Raw genomic sequence first — 18,114 nt, forward strand, 5'->3', positions numbered from 1 at the left:
CGGATATCAGAGGTGTGATCGATTGTAGAGATATCATGTGCAGTTTCTACACTAACATATATTTGTTCAGTGCTTTCAGGTTCAATACTTCCAGAAACCTGCTACCTACTTTTGGCACTGAAAAGAAATTAGAATAGAACTCTGTATTTTTTTCATGTTCCGGAACCGCAACTACTGATCGTTCCTCTAAGAGTGCTTGGATACTTAGAAGCATAGAGTGTCTTTTTAGTTTTTTTGTTTTTTGTTAAGAACATAGCAAGGAATCCCTGCATTTGAGACCTGTGGGAGAGAGAGGTATCAAATATCCCTCCTTGATGATCTTGAGAACCCATGTGTCTATAACATGATTTTCCCACTGATGAAAAACATCCTTAGCTGGATTAGTTTTTTGAAACTTTAAGGAGTAAGTGGTCGGGGTTTACTTCAGAATGCAGCACTCTTGAGCCTGGCCATGAAAGGCCAGTTTGTCTGTGGCTTCTGAAGCTGATGTTTCAACAAAAAATACTTCTTCCAAGTGACTTTTGTAAAGGACTCGTATCTTTTTCTCCTCAGCTGCTTTTTGGACCACACTGCCCAGTCCCAAAGCAAATATTTTCCATCCTGTAAATGGCAGTTTTTGAATTAACGCCTTTTGAGCCCAAATGTCACATCTGATAGGAATTGTGAGAGGAGTTCCATCTCAGACAAAATGACTGTAGGATCATCCTTCTCCTGTAGACAGTCAAACAAGTGCAGAAAATCTTCAAGGAGCACTTACACAGCAAATGCCACATATATGTTGGTTTGCAAAATCAAATGTATCGAATGACCTAAGAGTAGCCTCCTCCTTTCTATCCACTACCTTGCAGAAGATTCCTCTGAATTTAGTGAAGAGGTGGAAGCCATGATGCTAAAAAGGTGTTATCTTTGAGATTTTGAGAAGACTGCTCTCAAAAGTTTTCAGGGCGTACCTCTTTTTTGGGAAATGAGGAATTTGTAACTTATCTGTATCCTTCCATCCTTTCAACAGTAGGTCAAATCATCCAGCCAACCAACATTATATTAAGTGTAAAAATCTTCTTGATGCTGAGGTTTCTCATTGCAACCTAGCGTCTCCCTTATGTGTTCCAAGAGATCACGGAGCTGGGTGCTTTGGATGTACTTTCCCTATTCATCAAGGTTTTCTTTCACATTGTCTGAGTTCAGAGAGAGAGACGTATCTACAGCTTTCTTGATGAGGCTCAGTGGGTTTGCTCTAGAGATATCCAGGACCTCTTTCTCCTCCTCAACAGGCAGGACATTATGCTCCTTTGAAGAAGCTTTTCCTCCCTCCATGACTGACTGAAGGAAAGAGTAGTACCAGCTAGTAGCAACGTCTCTTCAATAGGAGAACCCAAATTTGTAATATCACCACGCAAGACGTCAATCATAAAAACTGAACTCCTTTGCCTCCTCTGTGCCCGATACGCAAACCTGCACCAGCGAGGGGCTGGGACACCAATCAGGCTCTCAAACGGCCTGGCCACCGGCACTATCAGAAGCTCCCAAGCCCAGCATATGATCAGGGAGTGCGTCAGCAGTTGGAGAAGAAAATCTGACTCAAGGATGTTGATCTGCTTTTCTGGGTAGAGCTTAGCACATTATACATAATAGAAATTACATTGTTTGAACGTAGAAAGAATACAGAAGGTGTGAGGGACACAGGGACTCTCTTCTACTCCATAATCATGGAAGCAGATGACAGACTTTTGAATCAAGATCAATGATCCTTACTGCATGGTATAAGTCTGTTTGAGGCAGGAATAATTCACCTAGCCAGGACTGGGAACAGGAGGATAGAGATGAGGGGGTGATGCTTTTTTAAATTTTATATTTTCTTTTATTGGCATGTAAGTCAGAAAAACAGTACAACTGTTACAACAGCTCGACATAAAATGGGGAAGGGTACTCGGGTTGGGAGGGGGGAATTGCCAGGGAAGGGGAGGGAGGAAAGGGGGGGGAGGCGGGAAGCACTGTATCAGAGTATTGCAAGGCATAATGACAATGTTACTTAAGATCCATCTACATTTAGTTTAGACAAAGTGACCAGAGCACCAGGTCTGTATGCAAGACATACTAGGGCACAGCATTGCCTTATCCCTCTTTGACTAGATAATTAAGCTTTTAAGATCCAGAGTGTAAGAGCTTATCCCCAGAATTTGCCTTTCCCGATGGAGATGTGGGGGAGTCCCTTTGATGCAGGAAAGATAGGAAGGGTTCCCATAAGTGCTTCGGGTAGGATCGCAAGGGCATATGTTCCCAGAAGTGAGACAGCTGCTCCTGACAGCATGTTGCATCTTGTAACCAAACCTTTACAGTGTGAGCAGGCCATCGGCCCCAGTGCATGGACACTCTGTGCTTGCCAGGAGAAGGAGCACAGTAGTGAGTCGGCAGTCGCAATCTGGTGCTTCCTTGACATAGCCCAGGAGACCAACCAGAGGACGGCGTGGGGGAAGGTGCCCAGTGATAGTGTGAAAGGTTGAGAACACCCCCTCCTAAATCTTTGCCACTCTTGGACATTCCCATGCAAGGTGTATGAAGGAGTCTTGTGGCGAAGAACACCTTAGGCAGTCTTTATCATCAGCAAGCCCCATTCTTAAAAGCTGTATTGTGATGAGGTGCTGTCAGTGTAAATACTTGAAGTGCACGAATCACAGTCTGGAATTGGGTGAGACAGTCTCTGTCTGATGGCAGCAGAAAGACTATTGGGTGTCTACAATGGGGGATCTGTGTGCATCTCTCATGTTGTGCATGGCGATGCTGTTATGATCGACGCTGAGGTCTGCATGATAGAATATAGGCAGGTAACAAGTTTACCTAGTGATGGATTTGGGGGCATATGCTCCAGAGCCTGGAGTGTCAGAGGGGGAGCTGGGAATGTGTTGTGTAATGCATGGCAGGTGGCACTAAGTTGATAGTATAGGAATATTTCTAGGGCATTGAGATGTAAATTTGTGGAGACCTCAAATAGTGGTATAAAATGGTCCTCTGGGTACAGGTCAGAGAAGGTTGTGAGGTCTTGCCCATGTGCACTCGTCCTGACACCCACATCTGGCAAGGGAGGTAACTGAGGGTTATGTCGAAGAGGTATAGAGGGAGCGCATAGGCAAGGGAGCCCAGCGCACCTCCTCATGCCATCCCACGCCCAACGCATGCACTCCAACATGACTATCTCCATCCTCTGCACGTTATAGGGTAAACAGAGCAGGAGCGGCTCCTCCATTAGGGCGGAAGAGCATCACCTCCCCTCAGAGTGCATGTGAGTTTGGTCGGCCGTCTCGGGCCGGCCAAACAAACATACGCAATATGCTCTCTCCAGCCGGCACTGTGTTACTGGGCTAGAGAAAGCAGGCACAGCTCCCAGTCTGCCTGGGAGCGCCCTGGCTGGGCACCCCCAAACAATCCTGACACTGCTCTGAGCAGCATCAGGATTGACTGCAAGGAAGGCTGGGTGGCTGTGCCTGCCTGCAGCAGAGGAGACAGAGGAGCGGAGTGGCCCGGCAGCGTGGAGGTGTTTTAAAAAAAAAAAAGTGATGTTTATTGCTTACAGATGGTTATGGTTACATCGTCCTCATACATTGAAACCCCGACCCCTTAGCTATAAAACCAAGGCCTCGGTAGGCATGATGTTGCCTAAGTCGCGCCACCAGAGGCTCCATCGCCACAGCAAATTGAATTGGCGACAATGAACAGCCCTGGCGTGCTCCATGAGTAATCAGAAATGAGTCTGATATACTGTTGAGCCGTACTCGGGCATAAAAAAAGTAATGTTTATTGCTTACAGATGTTTATGGTTATATCGTCCTCATACATTGAAACCCCCGACCCCTTAGCTATAAAACCAAGGCCTCGGTAGGCATGATGTTGCCTAAGTCGCGCCACCAGAGGCTCCAACGCCACAGCAAATTGAATTGGCGTCAATGAACAGCCCTGGAATGCTCCATGAGTAATCAGAAATGAGTCTGACATACTGTTGAGCCGTACTCGGGCAGTGGGTAAGGTGTAGAGGAGATGTATCTGGTAAAGGAATCGAGAACTTAGACCAAGATGTGTGAGAAGTGGAAAGAGGTAGAACCTCTCAAGAGAGTCGAACACCTTTATGGCATCAAGTAGGGTGCCTACTGCTGGAATCTGGGGGTCTAGACGGTGCATGACCCCTAAGATAGTGTGGATGTTATGTGATGTTGAGTGGCCTGGGGTGAACCCAGACTGGTCAGGTCTCACAATCCTGGGCAACAGGGGAAGCCAGCGGTTTGCTGAGATATTTGCAAAGATCTTGTTATCTACATTTATCACGGAAAGTGGCCGGTAAGAATCGCAATGGCAGGCATGTTTATCTGACTTGAGAAGCATCACAATGACCGTCTATCTGAGGGATGGTAGGAAAGAACCTTGATCAAGAGATTCCTAAAACAGTGCTTTATAGAGGCAGGTGAGTAAGCCATCCAGACCCGGTGCCTTGTCACTTAGAAGACTTTGGATGACCTGTATAATTTCTTTCAGTATGATAGGTAAATCCAAGTAGGCCTGATGGACCCAGTCTAGCCATAAGAGTTGGATAGTGTCCAGATAAGTAAGTAGTTCACCCTTGACATGTACTGGGGTAGCGGTATAAAGTTTAGAGTAGAAGGAGGTCATTGTTTCCAAAAGCCCCTGGGGCTGGATTAAAGGTCTAGGTTATGATCTAGCAATTCTCCCACATAGGTGGAGGCCCGAGGGTTGCGGAGCATACCTGCTGGGGCTCTACGTGGGTGACCACCCTCCCCATATTGGTGGGCCTGTGCGTGGCCGTCCAAGTATTTAGTCTCTCGGATAGCCTCTTCAAAGAACTCTGTCAGTTTATCCAGAATAGCAGCCATAGTAGCTGTACTGTTAGAGCAGAAGTACTCCAGCTAAAGGGCATGAATGTTGTGTTCTAATTGCATAAACCTCCCGTGTAGGGCCTTCAGGATATCCAATTATTTTGCAATGCATGTACTGCAGATGTCCCCTCAAGGCTTCCCACAGTGTGGATGGAGAACTTTTGAACCCTTATTATGTACTAGGTACTCCACAGTCTCTTTGTGGGTAGCTGTACTGTTAGAGCAGAAGTACTCCAGCTAAAGGGCATGAATGTTGTTTTCTAATTGCATAAACCTTCCCTGTAGGGCCTTCAGGATATCCAATTATTTTGCAATGCATGTACTGTAGATGTCCCCTCAAGGCTTCCCACAGTGTGGACGGAGAACTTTTGGAACCCTTATTATGTGCAAGGTACTCCACAATCTCTTTGTGGGCCTCCTTGCAGAATGCTGTATCTTGTAATGCCCAGGCTGCAAGTGCAAATTGAAGGCAGAGGGGATGGTCTGGGGGATTAGTAACTCCAGCAGGACAGGGGCAGGAACTGAAGGGTGCGAAGTAGATGTGTTACTTTTGTGACTCAATTCTGGACTTCTCTGGAAATCAGCCAGTAATCTATTCTGAACCATGCTTTATAAAAGACTGTGACACAGGTACCCTCTGCTCTATTAGCATGTGTGTGTTTCACCAAATGTCTTGAATGATCGTGTGAAGTGTCACTGCAGCATTTGGACGTGGAAGTCTAGAGACCCCCATTGGTCCAGCCAATCGTCCAGTATCACGTTGAAGTTGCCGCCCCACAATATTGCTCGAGGGCCGAGGCTAGTTATGGACCTCCATTTTTCTGAGAAGAACTCTGGGTAATCAATGTTGAGGCCATAAACAGGGGCCAGTATAGCGGGTTGTCTAGGTAGGGTGCCAGCAAGAAGAACATAGCCACCACCCTCATTGATGAGGGCACGTCTCAATTGCCAATGAAAGCCTTTGCGTAGGAGGCTAGCTATGCCTCTGATATAGCTATAGGACAGGGAGGTATAAGACTCTCTGCCCCATCATTTTGGAGACCGTTTTAATCTGTTTCTGTGATTTAAATTGTGTTTAGAAACTGTCTGCCCCCCACCCCTGTTTTGCTGCCTTTAAAAAAGCCAAATTTCAGCGTGTGCGACCAGCAGTATTCCAGTGTTTGTTTTTAAACAATCTCTCCCTTACCTGGAAAGTAGACTCTGCTAGCTTGGAAGTGTGGATTCAGCCTGTCTGTATCCAAGGAATTTCTGAATAGAGCAACAGCTGCCTCCTCCCTGCCCACAGGGACTGGACTCCGCTGACTGGCTCTCTGAATCCCTGTTGAACCTGAGCCCTCCCCCCCCCACCTGCTCTGGCCCCTTAAGTTTGTGGAGGGAAGCCCAAGACAGCCACCTCCATTTTGTGAGCCTCAGCATCTTCCCTGTGTCCTAATACAGCCCAGTGTTCAAGGATTGCAAAAAGACCCAGTTAAGGAGCCCCCAGATTTTCTGGGTAAATAGTATTATTTGTTCAAAAGTGTTTATTTCAGCTACCTGTGTCTGTTTTATTTTGGACTCTCTGCGTTTCAGACAGCCTGGCCTTTTTAAAGTGGTGTTTTTTTTTATTCATTTTTGCCGTGACTGTGTGAATTACCTTGCTAGTTTGTGGCACATGACTTCATAAACTCCCCACCCCTTTTTTTCTAAGTAAAAAGGCTATATACATCTTGCAGAGTGTGTTTTTTGGAGACTGTTTTAATCTGTTTACGTGATTTAAATTGTGTTTAGAAACTGTCTGCCCCCCTGTTTTGTTGCCTTTAAAAAAGCCAATCTCTCCCTTACCTGGAAAGTAGACTCCGCTAGCTTGGAAGTGTGGATTCAGCCTTTCTGTATCCAAGGAGTTTCTGAATAGAGCAGCAGCTGCCTCCTCCCTGCCCACAGGGACTGGACTTCAGTTAACTTGATCCTTATATAAGTTCCTATTGGTTGTTGCACATGTTGTTGTGATAGGTTGTTGGGAGCTGGTCTTTCCATTGGTTGCTGGCTCCAGGGCTGGGGTTATGATTGGTGGATAGGGCTGGGAATCTGATTGGCTGTTGGTTCTAGGGCTGTGTCTGATTGGCTGTTGGTTCTAGGGCTGTGATTGGTGGATAGGGCTGGGATTCTGATTGGCTGTTGGTTCTAGGGCTGTGATTGGTGGATTGGGCAGGGATTCTGATTGGCTGTTGTTTCAAGGGCTGTGATTGGTGGATAGGGCTGGGATTCTGAGTGGCTGTTGTTTCAAGTTCTGTGATTGGTGGATAGGGCTGGGATTCGGATTGGCTGTTGTTTCAAGGGCTGTGATTGGTGGATAGGGCTGGGTTTCTGATTGGCTGTTGTTTCAAGGGCTGTGATTAGTGGATAGGGATGGGTTTCTAATTGGTTGCTTGGTCTAGGGCTGGGGATGTGATTGGTGGTCAGGATTAGGGGTATGATTGGTGATTAGGGATAGGTCTCCCATTCGTTGTTTGAATTAGGGTTAGAAATTGGATTGGTTAGGGTTAGAACTAGGTTTCTAATGGCCAGTAGGGCTATTTAAGCCTCGAACTCAGGGCGTCTCAACTAAGGGCGGAGAGGACAAGGGCAGTTGCCTGTTTGGGCCTATTCGGGACTGGTAGGACCTAGGACCAGAAATGCTGCCCAATTCACTATTGACCAGGATTGATATCAGTCCCTACACATCCATCAACATGCAAACACATTATCTGCAAAGACATCCAACTCATGCATCACAAACTGACCACAGACAGATTGCAATGTCCCATCACCCAACACAATACCCCTTATACAACACATATACACATATCCTCCACAACTACAACAGTCAAACACCTTCATTCTCACAGCAACGTTTCAAGTTCTGTGATTGGTGGATAAGGCTGGGATTCGGATTGGCTGTTGTTTCAAGGGCTGTGATTGGTGGATAGGGCTGGGTTTCTGATTGGCTGTTGTTTCAAGGGCTGTGATTAGTGGATAGGGATGGGTTTCTAATTGGTTGCTTGGTCTAGGGCTGGGGATGTGATTGGTGGTCAGGATTAGGGGTATGATTGGTGATTAGGGCTAGGTCTCCCATTCGTTGTTTGAATTAGGGTTAGAAATTGGATTGGTTAGGGTTAGAACTAGGTTTCTAATGGCCAGTAGGGCTATTTAAGCCTCGAACTCAGGGCGTCTCAACTAAGGGCGGAGAGGACAAGGGCAGTTGCCTGTTTGGGCCTGTTCGGGACTGGTAGGACCTAGGACCAGAAATGCTGCCCAATTCACTATTGACCAGGATTGATATCAGTCCCTACACATCCATCAACATGCAAACACATTATCTGCAAAGACATCCAACTCATGCATCACAAACTGACCGCAGACAGATTGCAATGTCCCATCACCCAACACAATACCCCTTATACAACACATATACACATATCCTCCACAACTACAACAGTCAAACACCTTCATTCTCACAGCAACAACTACTCTGTCCACTCCCACTAACACAACCTGCCATCACTCACACAACACAAAACTACAGTATACATTTCTCTCAGTCTCAGCCTTCCAGATACACACTCTCTGCTCATACTAACCAACAACACTATCCGCTGTTTGCTCCACACAGACCACCTTTCATTGTAACAATGTCAAAACTCAGACTTCCAACACACCATCTACAAACACCCTTCCCCTCTCTTCACCAATTACACACAACCATACAATCCCCACACTTCACTCCACCACACATATTACCTCTTCCAGTCATCACAACTAACACTAACTCCCCTGAAACACATCCATCACCTCTTACACACCTCGTACATTAATCTCCAAGACACATCAACACCCCATCTAACACTCTAATTCCACTCTCCAGCACTATTTCACCTACAAATCCCTCACCAAAAACAACTACACCAATATCCCCTCTCACTATTCCACAAAAACAGTACAGACCACACACATCAGCACATCAAAGCAATACAAACTTTCATTACACTTATCGTCACACCCACTCCCACCCTCAGGACTACACAAAGAATACAAATCCCATCCTGTCTTTACCCCTACTTTCTCACTCTTCACAAACACCTACCAAAAGCACCCCAACCAAGCAACTTTCATTCACTCGCCTCTCCTCCATTGCACAATCTAGAGCCTTACATCATGATCCACATGCTCCTCTACCACCCCTAACCCATACTCCATCCACACTAAACAGATGCAAACAAAATAAACAACATGCCACTCTTAGCAACCTTGCATCCCCTTGTCTATTACATAATAAGACTACCCTACAAAAAAACAGTACACTCTTCATGTCTCTCTCAGCCACCAAGTCCACCACCCACACACACATACCCAACAAAATGCCTCCTCAACCTGCTGGAAGAGGAACACTATATTGAAAGGCAAGACTATTGTGAGCCTCAAACAGTTATCACAACTAGCAACACTCCTGCTTCAAGCTCACATTATACTACTTACCCTTCTCCTAAATAAAACATCACTACCACGAACAAACCTTTTCTAAACTGCCAGCTCATAAATGCTCGATCACTCTCAAAAAACAAGCACCACATCTACGACCTGCTCACAGACACACAACCTGACTTACTATTCATAATGGAATCCTGGTTGGGAGATGACATGGCCCCAGTGTTGCATGAAGCCGTTCCTCCGGGCTATCAAACCATCACACAAAACCGTATAGGCAAGAGAGGAGGTGGACTAGCTATTATATTCAAACAGGCAATGAACCTCAGTAAAACAGACATCTCCATACAAGGTTATGAAGCCCTCCTCACCAGATGCCACCCTACTCCAACTTCCTCCTGTAACTTTCTCCTCCTTTACAGACTTCCATCTAACAACTGAACATTCCCAGATGCTTTTCTAGCTACAGTCTCAAACCTTATTACACTATACTCCAACCTATGCATTCTTGGGGATTTAAACATTTGGTTTGACAAACCCAATATGCCCCATCCAAAAGCTATCACCACTGGCCTAGTCGCATTGAACCTACATCAGATTGTACACAATCCCACACAGATCGCCGGACACATCCTAGATGTCACTTTTGCTAAGCCTGAACTAGTTACCGTTCATAGCATCACGCCAATCACTTGGTCAGATCACCATTTGATCACTTTCCGACATAAAACTCCACAAATAAACACACCCCAACTACTTACATACATGTACCTATCGACCATGGAACAAACTCAATTTGGATGACTTAGAAACACAACAAACAGCCAACACAGATCTAGATACAATTAATTCTGTGCCAAAACTTTATGAGTGGCTACTGGAAGCTTTTGATATCCTAATACCACTCAGAAAAACTAAACACGACAAAAGAAAACCAACACCTTGGAGAAACACAGAACTTAAAAAGATAAAGCAACAAATCAGAAAGTTGCAGCGGACCTGGCTCAAAACAAACAACAGTCAAGACAAACTGCAGCTACACAAACTTAACAGAATATACAAATCATCAATCAAAAAGGCTAAAAAAAGGTACTGCTCAGACAGAATCAAAATGCTCAATCTACAACCAAGGAATTTTATAAAATTCTCAATGAATTTCAAAAACCTACATGCATGGAAGTAAGTCATCCCACTTCTCAAGATTTCACAAACAAATTGGCAACTCACTACACAACCAAGGCAGACACATTGGACTCCTATTTAAAACAGAAGAAAACCATCAACACCAGCCCCTTTCCTAAAATACCCTCTAAAAATAAACCAACCCAGCCTCTACAGTCCTTCCAACAAATATCCCATGGTGAATTTATGGATTTGGTCAAACAAGCAGACCTTCTGGTTGCCCTTCTGACTCTTGCCAACCACAAATCTTCAAGAACATTCTTCTGTCTACTTCTGCTGCCACACCTGTAACAAGAAACATCAACAACTCTTTAACTACAGGAACTTTTCCTATAGACTTGTAAAAGGCATACATACAACCGTTATGAAAGAAAACAAACCTAGATCTGCAAGACCCCAACAACTACAGACCAATCACAAATGGACCTTTCCTGGGCAAATTGATAGAAAGAGCAGCATTCGCCCAGATGTCACGATTCATTGAAGACAATTCTATACTTTCAGACTTCCAAACTGGATTCTGCACAGGAAGAGGCACGGAATCAGCCCTCCTAGCAATCTGGGATGATCTTAAAAACACAGTTGACCGCAATGGAGTTGCTGCACTACTTCTCTTGGACCTCTTGGCTGCCTTTGATACGGTTGACCATGACACCCTAATTCAAAGACTCCATGAAGCCGGCATACAAGGGACTGCTCTCGACTGGATTACTTCCTATCTTCAAAAAAGATCTAATATCATCTACTCGCCCCCATTCTCGTCCAAACCCTACCTCACAGAAGCAGGGGTCCCCCAAGGATCAATCATCTCACCTTTGCTTTTCAACATCTACATGATATCATTACCAGAACTGATCAATGATTTCCATCTCACATGCTACAACTATGCAGATGACACACAAATACTACTTAAATTGGAATGTCCCAAAAACATCAAAAACTCAGAAATCTTCAGTTGCCTCAGATCCATTGATCAGTGGATGACCTGGAGCCATCTCAAACTAAATACGTCCAAAACAGAAATACTCATATGTGGTGACTGGAAAAGTTATGACCCTCTGTGCGTCTGGCCTGACGATCTTGGACCACCTCCTCAATTATCCAAGGAAGTTTAAAACCTTGGAATCCCCATGGATTCCAAGTTAACTATGAATGACCAAGTGGACAAATTAGCACGAACAAGCTTCATCACCTTGAAGACTCTACAACGCATCTTCCCCCACCTCAGATTTCCACACAAGGTGCAAGCTACTATCTCGCTTGTACTATCCAAACTGGATTATGCCAATGGCCTCTAACATGGATCATCTCTATCTATTATGAAAAAACTACAACGTATTCAGAACTCCGCAGCCAGGCTACTATTACATGTAAAGCCGCAAGCCCACATCTCCCCTGCCTTGAGAGCACTACACTGGTTACCCGTTGCCAGAAGATCCACTTTCAAGCTGCTTTGTATCACCCACAAAGCTATACATGGCACAGGACCGCTTTTTATCAGAAACAAAATAACCAAATACATCCAACAAAGAAACCTCCGCTCAAGATTGGCACCCCGCCTTAGAAAACCACCATACAAGAAAAAGACTATAGGTGGTACATCCTTCTCCGTTCAAGCAGCCAAACTATGGAATTCATTACCTCCAACTATAAGAGCCAAAGATAACTTTCTTGTCTTCAGAAAACTAGTCAAGAGTTGTCTCTTTCCTTCACAACCACCTTAATCAAACAACTATGGACTCCATTGGCCTATGTTGATAAATATTTTTTTTGATTATGTGTCTATTTCTAGTTATGTATAGTTCTTTTGAAAATATGTATCGCTACTATGTCATAACAATAAAATACACACACACTCTTCAAACCTGTTTGACTAAGTATATTTACCCATGGTTCTAATTATATATTGTATGTACACATATGTGTGCATGTGTGTGTGTATTCATGTGTGTTTGTATATGTGTGTGTATATATCTATATATATATATGTATATATGTATATATATATATATATATGTATGTATGTATGTGTGTATGTTGTTCTGTGCTTGGCATGTTCGTGGGTCATTGCATGGCTCCTGGTTGGGTTGTTATACTAGTTATCTATGAAACCCTGCTCTCATCTTATCACACTTATCTACCCATCATCATATGTCATGTCTCTATCAATCTATCCTCCATTCCCACTCTGACTCATCCCAAATCCATTCTACTACTTTCATCTCCTAAATAACTCTGCCTAACCTCTTCCCTCCGCTTCCACATCTAACTCACCAAACCTCACTCTACTACCCTGACCTCCCAAACAACCCTACTAAATTCTCCCTCATTTATCTCACCCTGCTACTTGCTCTCCCTAACCCTTCCCTCTTCCAGCCCCCTTTACTCATCCCAAGCCTTTGGGATGAGTAAATGAGGGATATACTCCTAACTAACACTTCTGGATTTCTTTCCTCCTCCACCCCTCCATTACTCCAGTCAATCTAACTAACAAACTCTCATATCCGCGGCTCAAATTAACTCATAATAATACTAAAACTGTACTCATATTTCCCGATACTAATCCATCACTAATTCTTGTTGGGTTCTGGAGTAGCGTGCTACTCACCGAAAAGCGCTTCAACGCCTCGTCAGGGGTGGTAAGCGCTATATAAATACTATTACAATACAATTACAATCTGGCATGCAGCAGTGGGGCATAGGATTGTGTTAAGTGGAGCTCCTGGAGAAAACAGACATCTACCTGTTGTCTGATTTGGTGTGCATGTACTAAGCAAGCTTTCCTGTGGTCATTAAGCCTGCAGATGTTCCAGGTGAGACATTTGGTTGATGTCATGGTGCTATGAGATAAATACAAATGGGGGATGTAAAGGAATGCGATGGTGTGGACAATGTCTAGAGAGGTAGGAACGATTGAGCAGACTGTGTCAGGGACCTGGAAAATAAAAATAAACAACAACAAACAACAGATAAATCTAGCAACCCCATCCCACACCCTTCCCACTCCAACCCCAAAACTTGGTTGAGTAAGACACCCCCTCCCCACATCCCAACACCCCACTATAAATGTAACAGAGAGTCTGGAAAACATCCCTGGAAGTGGAGAAGAGCCAGGTGAATGACTCAGCCAATTTCTGGAAGGGTGACCAAATGGGCGTCAAGCACCCAAGGATCTGACAGCGGACTCTCCATGAATAGTTTGCAAACTAGTGGTCGTGGTAGGTCCCTGGGGGGGCTGCTGCCAGCCATGATCCATATCCATGCTAATCCAGGAATTATGCCAGTCAGCCCGATCACACCTGTGCTGTAGAGGAAATCCCCTGACATACACTGGTAGGCCAGTCTATTAGTCATTGTTGCTGAGGGGATTCTCTCCAGAGCTGTGTAGTGAACATCTGTAAGTCAGCGTTTTTACGGTGATGTGCTTAGCACATTTTTTAAAGGCTGATTTAGCATTGGTGAAGAAGTGAGGCTTTCCTTCAAAAGGGATGCGAGGTTTGGAGGGGTCAAGATGAGCATATGGAATTTCAGATTTTTGATGAGTCTCTTGGCTGGTAAGAATTCCTGCCGAGTGGCCTGTACAGACAGAGTGAAGTCTGGATAGAACAAAAGTTTGTTCCCCTGTAAGTGGACTGTCCGGCACTCATGGGCAAGCGGCAGAACAACGTTCTGATCCCTATAGTTTAGAAGTCATGCAACAATGGGTCGAGCCAGGGCACTGGGGGTGAGGGAGGGTAGCCAACAGAGCGATGTGCCCTCTGCACTATAAAGAACTGGGGACAGAGCCTCCCCGAAATGTTCGCACACCAAGGACTCCACAAAGTCCTCCATTTTATTGATAGCAGTGGTTTCCAGGACTCCAGTAATCCTAAGGTTATTTTGACATGAAATCACTTCCAAATCTTCATTTTTAGCCTTGATGAGGTTGAGGATCTCATCCACTCGCAAAAGACGTTCCTTGGAATCAGCCTGGGTGTCATCCGTATCAGAAACTCAGTTTTCTAAATGGTCCAGCCTGTCTTCATGCTTGTCTACACGTTGCTTCATGTGATCCAGACAACTAGTAAGGATATCCAACTTTGTGTCAATAGCTTTTAGGTTGATTTTTACATCGACTAGGAGTCCCTTGAGGTCTATATAATGTTGGGCGTTCTCCACCAGAACGGTCGGAGGAATCATCTGGCAGTATCCCCTCCTCAGCCTGGAATTGCTAGGGCCAGCAAGGTCCAGAGCATGCCCCGCAGTCGTCAAGGAACAGGCCAGATGGAGGAGAAATTAGTATGCACCTACCAGGATCTTGGAACTCGCAGGGCCAGGTCGTCTGGCATTAATATTAACTGGTGCAGTCTGGGCTTCACTGTCTGCTCACGCCAGGGGGCAGTCTCTCAGGCAGAACCAAATCACATGTACAAGGGGGTGGGGGCATCCCAAGCCACTTCCAGCCACCGCCCGTGTCTTGAGGAGTAAGTGCAGTCCCAACTAAGCCACCAGCTTCAGCTGGTGAAGCTCCAATTGTAGGGATGCACGGCCCAATAGATCACACACCACCCCGGGGCTGTGGATGCCAAGAGAGTGGCAGATCAGTGAGGGCAGAGCGGTGACCACCCCTCTCCTCCTAGTCACCACTGCAAAGCGGGAAGACTGGATGGTCCTGGCCCTCCACCAAGGGCCCAGGCCTCGCAGTGCAGCCTGGTCCTCGGTGCCCTCAGTCCCAGACACGGACTCAGGCTGCAAACGGATTAGGTCAGCAATAAGCGTGCCATATAACTGGATCTGTGTAGGATTTTTATTTCGGCTGCCAGAGCCCTCTAGTGAGCGGCTATGTTGCGGCCCCCTAGGCTCCGTCCCTCTGGAGGTAATGCTTTATTTCAGAAAGTACTGCTTTGAAACAGTGACCAAGGTATTCCTCTTTCTGATTTTAAGCTGTTTTATCTGAAAATAAGGCAGTAACTGAGAAATATCACATTAAACAAAGGCAATTGTAACTATGTGTCAATTAATTAGAATATAACACATCTTATTACATTGCTTTATGGTTTTGTATACTAGTAAAATAATTTGAATAAATAAATACACTAATTTAGTACATTGCATTAAAAGAGAAGAAAACATTATCATATGGTAGGGAATAAGCATTTATTCAAGCCCATTCAGCAAAACAACATGGATCATATCATGATGGGCTTATCTTGTGCAGTGCATAGCAGAGCAATTTAACCAGCCAATTCTTTGAGTAAGGGCTTGCTTTAGATTTTGGTGGGCCAATTATTGTTTGTTGGGATGATGGGGGACTTTAATTCTATCATCCCGTGGATGCTCCACTCTACAAATTTACAGATGACCAGTGGCCCTATGGTGATTTCTGTACATTTCATGGAACCAGTGTCACAGTACAAACAATGTACTAAATGTTTGATGTATGGTCAATGTCGGTTTTGACTGCAGTACATTAAACGTTTGACATGTTTTTGTTTTTGAAAAACAAACTCACAAAGTTGGAGTTTGTTTTGGAAGAACAAAAAAATAATGACCCCAACACCTTGGGAGTTTTTTCTCCTATAGTGTAGGGATCAATATTATTTTTTCCAGGTCCTCCTCACTGCCAGCTTTTTCCAGGTTGTGACCGATGGGAAAAAAAAGCCTTTATACCATCCACCCTAAATTGGGTGACCAGAGTAATGTCCTTGCCATTGCGGTGCTGGAAGAAATATTTAATCGATGGACCCAACTGGGCCTCCGTCCATAAAATACTAAAGGTCAGGCTGTCTCTAAATAAGGTGGGTGGACCAAGGGTATGGTGGGCAGGATGTTCTGTTGCATCTGTGACTAGAGAGAGGTAAATGCATCAAGAGGTAGCAGTAGAAAAAACTTGAGAAAAAAATAAAGAGAGACAAAGGGAAAAAATGAGAAGGGGTAGAGAAAACGCATCTGGTAAAACAGTGAGGGAAGGGAGAAAGGTAGCAAGACAGTTGAACGGCAGAAAGAAAAATGTGGTGAAAAAAAGAAAATAAGAATCTGAGAGACATTTATAAAATGGAAAAAGAGGTGAATTGTATGAAAAGGCAAAGAGTTGTGAGATAGAAAGATGGAATGGCAGATGGAGCTATAAAAAAAGTGGTTGAGAAAGAAAGTTGAGGTGGATGGATAGTTGAGATAGAGAAGGAGGCCAAGAGACAGACAGGTGTTTGTGTGAGAGAGAAAGTGAGAGTAGTTCAATCAATCAATCAATCACGATAGAGGGAAGAGAAATACAGGGAAGTCAGATGGAAAAAGAGCAATGAGGTACAAAGAAAGGGATGAGGTTACTTGCAAGGACTTGGGTGAACTGTGGTCCGTGGGTACTTTGTGAGAAATGAAGGAGTACATGTGTGAGGGTAATGTTCCTCAGCCATTCCCTGCTCTTTCTGCTCCTCCCCAGTCACCTCTATCACACCAAATGATAGCTGGATAGCAGTTTTAGGTTGAGAGTAAGCGTTTGACTTCTTGTATACTTTTAGTATACTTCTTATGGCTCAAAGCGATTCAATTTGTTGGTTTCAGCGTCCTTTAAACATTCTTGCTTGCTAGTGGTCAGTTCTGCCTTTTTCTCCCTCCTTTTTCTGTTTCAGAGCCGTGACCAACTACTGTATTATTCCACTTTGATTTCTTTATCTGTTGCTGTGACAGGCTATTTTTGTTATTTCTTTGGTGCTTCCCTTTCACTGTGGCTGTTTTCGGCTGGTAGCTGCCTGCGTTTAATTGCTGCATTCGGTTCCTCCCATCTCCTCCCATATAGCTGACATTTGTCTTGGCTTTATTCCAGTGCTGTCCTCCTTTACCTCTGGCTCTTAAAATAAGCTAATTTTACAAAAGAAACACCCAGTTCATTGCTCATGAAGGCCACAATATGCCCTTTCTGGCAAAATGTAGCTAAACCTAGAAGCAATGATGTGAAAATTGCTTAGCCTCGCATCGCATCTCGAGTGTCTCTCTCTCCATGGTCCCTCCCTTCCAGCACTCACGACATCGCACACAGAGCATTGCTTAGCTCCTTTATTGGGTCCATACATCTTCTCAGGCTGCTTTGCTTACTGAAATGTTAGACAAGAATGTTTGCAAGACTTTTCATCCTGTTAAAATAAAAAGAAAATACTTTTCCAGCCTTATTTGCAATTTCTGTTCAAACGTTTAGACAATGTGAGGTAGTTCAGTCATCTTCTCCTCTCTCCTCAAGGGCTTGTGATTTCTGATGTCAGTAGCCACCAGTGGCCACCAAAACATGGCAGGAAAAGATTAAGTTATGAGACAGGATTGACCAATTTATGTGACAGGAAAAATCCAGTTCAGAAATTTACAATGCCAATAGCTCTAAATTAAAAAAATGCTAGACCTTTTGCATTGCAAATGATTGTTTTGTGTTCTGAACTGATGGGAGTGCAGGATTAGGGTCATCCGTGCTAGTGTGAGTGCTTGCTAGAGCCAGGGGCGAGTACAGTAATGTGTTGCTGGGATTCAGAACCCGAAGGAGGGTCACGCTTGTTTGTAAATATCTGTAGATTATCCTACAGCACTGGTTCACAACCTTTTGAATTCTGTAGACCCACACCTTATCATTACTTGAACCCGGGAACCC

The sequence above is a fragment of the Pleurodeles waltl genome, chromosome 4_2 (assembly GCF_031143425.1).
Source record: "Pleurodeles waltl isolate 20211129_DDA chromosome 4_2, aPleWal1.hap1.20221129, whole genome shotgun sequence".
Taxonomy (NCBI): Eukaryota; Metazoa; Chordata; class Amphibia; order Caudata; family Salamandridae; genus Pleurodeles; species Pleurodeles waltl.